This window comes from Fomitiporia mediterranea, assembly GCF_000271605.1.
Source record: "Fomitiporia mediterranea MF3/22 unplaced genomic scaffold FOMMEscaffold_12, whole genome shotgun sequence".
NCBI classification, from domain to species: Eukaryota; Fungi; Basidiomycota; class Agaricomycetes; order Hymenochaetales; family Hymenochaetaceae; genus Fomitiporia; species Fomitiporia mediterranea.
In genome coordinates, this window is record NW_006760397.1 from 770,486 (window position 1) to 777,071 (window position 6,586).

Genomic DNA, 6,586 nt, shown 5'->3' on the forward strand with positions numbered 1-6,586 from the left:
TGCAAAAGGGAAAAGCAAGATTTACATCAAAAGAAATAGAAGGTTCTCATGCTGTTATCATCTGATTGGTACAGACAAAGTGTGGAGAGTTCCAAGATTTCTGGCAGTCTCCTGAGATCAACACTTTGATTGCCCCAATGTCCTATCTGATTGGAAGATCACAGTACTTTGATCTGGGCAATGATGACATAATGGTTTGCTGAGCCACTCACTGTGACACAACTTGTGTTCTGAGCCCATGATAAGCACATGATCTGTACATCCTGTGGAGAAAACAATGTGTGTAAGCCAATTCTGAGACTGCACACTCTTGTGGTTCTGTTTGCAAATGCTTGCAATGCAGAATAGTTGGGTGTTCTTGGAGTAGGCTTCTATGAGTCACGTGGGTGTTCAGAATTGATTGCTGTGATTGTCTGCATGTGATGTACAGTTCTTAGCATGATGCTGATTGTTTCACTGCCTACTTTGTTCTGAGACTAGACAAAGTATTAGACAATTCATTTTTGAAAATATTCTCTGTTGATTTAGTGTGTGCTCAGAACTTGTTACTAACAACAGAACCCTGTTTATTACTGTACTAGATTGGCTTTACAACCAATACTACATTAATCACATCTGTATTAGTGTATACAACTCTTAAACTAATAGTATTATTAAATACTACTACTTTAATATACAGGAAGCCCTTATGAAGGCTACTAAAGGGAATAAACTATGATAGTATGAATACACACATTCTGTCTTTTGGTTGGATTGGATTATGATCTGTTACACAACTAGTATGTCTCCTTATTTTATTGTTTATAGTGTTGAACCACTTCTCCTATTCAATATTACAGAAGTAATGTATCTTACCCTAACACTAGACAAACTCATGACAACAACAGAACTCATTACTACTCAAGTATGTTAACTCTAGAAACGTCTGGCCAATCTTCAAGCTATTGTAGAATGTATTCATGTAGACTGGATCACTTCTCTCTAACAATTTGAAGAAACACACAAACACTTAATTAAAGATTTTAACTTCAAACCTAGTCAACTTGTCCTCATACACAACTCTAAATCACAAATGGATCTCAGACAAAAAACTAAGCTACACTATCTCAGACCATACATAGTAGTCTGTTGTACACAAGGAGGATCCTATATTGTAGCTAAACTCAATAGATCAGTCTCCTGTCTTTACATTACAGTATTCTACTTGGTTCTGTACTTTGCCTACACTATACTCTTGATTCTAGTCACATGTCTTGTTGAAAACTTCAGTCCAGCTAATGAAATCAATAACTACTATAGACTTATGTGTTCCATACTTTCTTGAATTCACCTCCTTCTATTAACCCCTTATAATATTCTAAACAACATTCTGATCCTGTTCTACTCTATCTTCTGTTTTTCTTTAATTTTACTTTTAATTAATTGTAGATTATAGTTAAACTTATATTTTGAACCTGTATGGTTTTCCCTGTAGTATGTTTTTTCCTACTAGGTTTTTTATACACAGGTTTTTGTCTAGTAGCTCTTAGACCACTTTTACATTTCTTCAGTCACAACAGTCTCAAAGTCATGTATTAAGAGTTTTGTTCTGTTTTGTTCTGTTCTTGTTCCATTCTTGTACTGTTCTTATTCTATTTTGGTTCTGTTTTTACTCTGTTTCTTTTTCAGTTTTGTTCTGTTCTTGTTCTGTTCTTGTTCTATTAATTTGCCTTACTTTCAGTATACATATAGCCTTGCCTCTGTTGTTTACTTATTAATACTGAGTCACTCTTATTACCTTACAATTATTACACTCATACTTTAGTAACATTGTACATTACTATGAACATACAGAAAATACTATTCAAAACTATAGAGGGGGATTATATTTGGCTACTTCTACAGACAGCTTTTATATTAACTGTCTCACCTATACTAGTTTAGTTGTTCCAAACAGAATGTCTAATTCTGTCTATCCTTCTGTCCATCCTTCTGACACCTTACCTTTACACTTATTCTAGTCTGTAGCTACTCTATGTTCTGTATTATTGTATCTAACATTGTACAATAGGTAGCTACCTACCTTCTAAGGACACAAAGCTTACATTCAAGCTCTAGATCCTCCTAGAACTCACTGTTGTCCAATAAGTGTTCTGAGAGTTCACTTAGAAGAATGTTGTCTTTAAAAGCTATTAGTATTAATCTTAGAACAACTTACTCAGATCCTCCAGACACACTCTTAACAATCTAGCTATAGGGTACAAGTTTGTTACTATTATCCTCCCCTGTCTCAACCTTGTATCCCTTACTACCTTACCAGTCTTTGTAAGAGAGTAACAGATCTTACTCTTCTTGTATACTAAGTATACAATTGTTTTACTATACTCTTGAATGTATACTACATACTAACAGATACAGTTACTACACCTCTAACTTGTTAAAGGTGTCAGGCTACTGTCTAGTACTGACTCTAGTACTAGAGAACTGTTCTAGAACTGTAACTTGACCTGCCTGTTTTCCACCTCCTCTACTACCTAGTCTGTCTTGTGAAAGTCTGATTTATACAATACAGAATGCCTCCTACCTAAATATATGTAATTCAAATCTAGATCAAGTGACTGGTAGTAGTCAGTCAAATTGTTAATAAGTGAAGAAGGGACTATATACTGTTTGAGTTGTCCTCCTTATCATTCTGACTGTCTAGTAGCACCCCTTACTACTCATAAAGGAGTGTATCTAACCTCTCATTATTTAGTGTTTGATCTTACTCATATACTTAGTATACAAACAACTCATACTCTAGCTCAGAACTCTATAGAATGTCTAGTTCACTAATAGGAGCACCTGTCTCAGTATCCTAGACAGTATGTCTAACTACATTAGACAGTCTCAGAACTACAACCTCTACTACTTACTTTGTTAGAGGAGTAATACTTAGTTTGTCAACAGTTATAGTATCTTTATACTCTTGAAGTGGTTCACTAATTAGAGCATCCTTGTGGCTACTATACTCTGTATTAATTTGTAACACCTATGTATTAAGTTAAAGTATGAGCTACTATAGTGTAGTAAGTACAAAGCTAGCTTACACACTTAATATAGTGAGTGTATCTTAATCAGACTGTAGTGTCTTGTCAGAAGACCTAGAGACAATGTAACATTCAAGTACTTACCTGTAACTACACTAGTTCTGCCCTCCACTCTATTACTACTAGTAGCTGATCTACTATTCTTACATACTATAGTAACTCTTGTATTCTTTATGTAAGGGCTTATACTTAGTTATAGACCTGATTCACTTTTTACAATAATAACATAGTTGAAGAAGAAGGACAAACTTAAAAAGAAGCAGAAGATTGAAACATGAAGTGTGCTAGTTTGTGAATTTACACTCTTGAGTGTAACTAGAGACAGTTACATTCTAAATCACTTAGAAGATGTTATACTCACACAGTATGTATGTTCTAATACATTCTGATTAGAAGGGCTCAGTTGTATCAAAGTTGTATCATCCTCATATTAGTAATCCTTTGATTATGTCATTATTACCTACACAATAGTCTTAGTTGCTCAATTCAGACTAGTTAGGTTCTAGACTATAGTTCTGATTCACAAAGGTAAGACTCTAAGCCTTTAGACAGTTAGTTGATTAATATAAAGGGGACTCAGATTTAGAGTCCTAGATAGGTTGATACAAAGGAGACAGTAGTGGATTTTTCACAAAGGACTAGTAGCTACAAAGGATTCATATTTTTTATAAATACTCTTATGTAATTCATACTTTCTAGTAATTAAGTTACTCTCTACTATAACTCTTAGTATATAGTTTGACAGTCTTATTAGTAAATGTTCCCTCTTACCTTGTCTTGTCTTGTATTACCTTGTTTCAAAGTGTAGCTTTATTGTTCTACACTACTCTTATCTTGTTAATTATTACCTTCAGAACTTGTACATTCTACTCAGATCTACCTATTCCTTCTTACTCTTGACTCCTCTCAGTGTCTATACCTTACAGACTCAACTAACCTCTTCTACCTCAACTAGTACTTAAAATCAACATTAGTTAATAAAGATAAATACTAGTCCTTTTACTAGCCTATTCCTGTATCTTTTTATTACTCCTTACACTCTCTAATAGATTCAGAAAGTTGCCTATTATGTTAACAACTGTATACTAATCTAGAGACTATTTATTATTTATACACACTTGTATAGAAAAGAAAGAACTGGTCTTTAATTAGCTTTAAAGTAAATGTGTTTAAAAGTGTGATTAATGTATTACAACTCTGTAAAACTTAAGACAAGCTAGTTAAATATTATAAATGAGTAATAACTGGGAGACATACTAGATTTGGTTAAAACACATACATTTATTACTTTTTTCTCTTTAGAGGTAGAGCTGTTAAGGAAGTATTCCTTAAAACAATCTGTAGTGTTTATTCTCTTACAAGTTGTACTATGTTTTTAAAGCTAACTTATAGTATATTTATAATATAAATTGACTAGTCTCTTACCTAAGTTATTATACTAAAGGAAAAGAGTCTTAACTTTTTACTAATAGTTCTAACTCTTACAGCTCTTTTTAGAACAACTCTAACTAGCTACTTATATAATTATAATATATAGTAATTCTTTTATAAACAGAGTAAGAAGTTAGGAGGAGGGTTTGAGAGGGTAGAGCTACTCTAATTAGGTTTAGAATAAGTTTAGGTGTTAGGGCTAGGATTAGGATTAATTAGGGTTAGAGAGGAGATTATATATTTTTATTAAAGAAAGTACTTATTTTTTGACTTAGTAAAATACAAGTAGAACTATAGAGTGGCCAGTTAGAGCTAACTAAAGAAGAGCTCTAGAACTTAGGACTAATCTGTAAAAAGTATATAACTAAAGGAAAAATGTTAATTGTTAGTATTATATTAGAATAGAAAATGTTAGAAAGGACCTTAAGACTAAGAAGGATTATAGTCTTACTCTTCAGGTACTATTTAAAATCTCAGTATTTTCTAATTACCTCTCTCAAGTTGTTGACCTCTATACTCTCTTTAATACAAAATAGAATAACTTTAGTTTTATTACTATTTAGAAGGTAAACTATATAGTATACATTTAAGCTTATAGTAAAAGACATACACTTAGGAATATAACTATACAAGGTATAGTACAGGTTACAATAATGTAAAAGGAGAATGATTACATAAGATTAGGATGTATTTAGAGTGTGTGAGAAATTACTAAAAATGGGAAAATAGCTACACACTATACTCCTTTAATAAGACTAGATAGTCAATTTGTGATTAAACTGACTAAGCAGTTTTGTATTAGTAACATTAGCAAATAACAGAAAATAAATTTATTAGACAGATTTAATATAATAAAAAGTCTTAAAGATTATAAGGAAAGAAAATGTTAGACTTTGTTTTTAGAGTATTTACTAAGAAGTAAGAAAAATAAATTAAGATACAGAAATAAAGTTTGTAACATGACTGTCTAGTAGTAGAGATATAACAGAGAAAAGCTCTGTTGGACCCCCCCTCCTAGGAAGAAACTGTAGGAGAAAGTTGATTTTTATATTGAAAAAAAGTTACAACTGAATTGTATTAGTGTGACTTGTACCTAGTGCCTACAAAACAAGAGGCAACAACCCTTTCCTTTAACCTTCATGTTGTGGTATTTTTCCCACAGTATCATTGGGAAAAAGTCTAAATTCTTGTACTACCTTATAATAGTATAAAATAAGTGAAAAAGGTAAAAAAAGTAAAAACACTTGGAACAGATCTTAGTTTCTGAGAAAGTACTACAATTTATTATAAAGTCTGAAAGGTTTGTGTAATTTGTAAACATAAATAAGAGTTATTCTCCTTGACAATATATAAAATGTATTACAATAGATCTCTAAAATTATAAGGTTAAATCACTCTTGTTAGTTATAACAAATATTATAATTGTTTATAAAGCTCTTAAATCATTTTAATATCTTAATAATAGTTATTTTCCCTTATATCTGTTTGTTATTGAAATAACAGTTTATAATTATATTGAAACATTATATAAATACATTATAATCTACAACAATTAGGGGTGAGACAGGTTGTAAGATTGATTAGCTAAGAGTGTAGGTGTGAGTATTGTTAGTGTGAGTAGGTAACTGGATTGAGAAGATAGATACACTACAATAGTGTGTAGTAAGTAAGTAGTACACTAGAGAGTGTTGAATGAGCTAATTTGAGCTGTAGACAAAGCTGTATCTGTATGTGTACACTATATACTCTGACTATGTCTTACAATCAGAGGTGTAGTAAACTGAACTGTTGACTGAGGAGTGTATTCCCAGAGTGTTCTGGCCTAAAGGGAGAGCTGTGCCTGTAAGACAGGTTTAGATTAGCAAGTGGTAACAAGCAAGAAAAGATGGATACACTGTGACAGTGTGTAGTGAGTATAAGTAGTGTATACAGATCAAGATCCAGAGTGTTGAATGAGCAGGTTCAGACTACAGACAAAATTGTGTCTGTGTACATGTACTCTATTATCTATCTACAGTGTTTAATAGGAGGTGTAGTAAACTGAGTCATTGATTGTAAGGTGTATCTCTGGGACGTTCTGGCTTAAA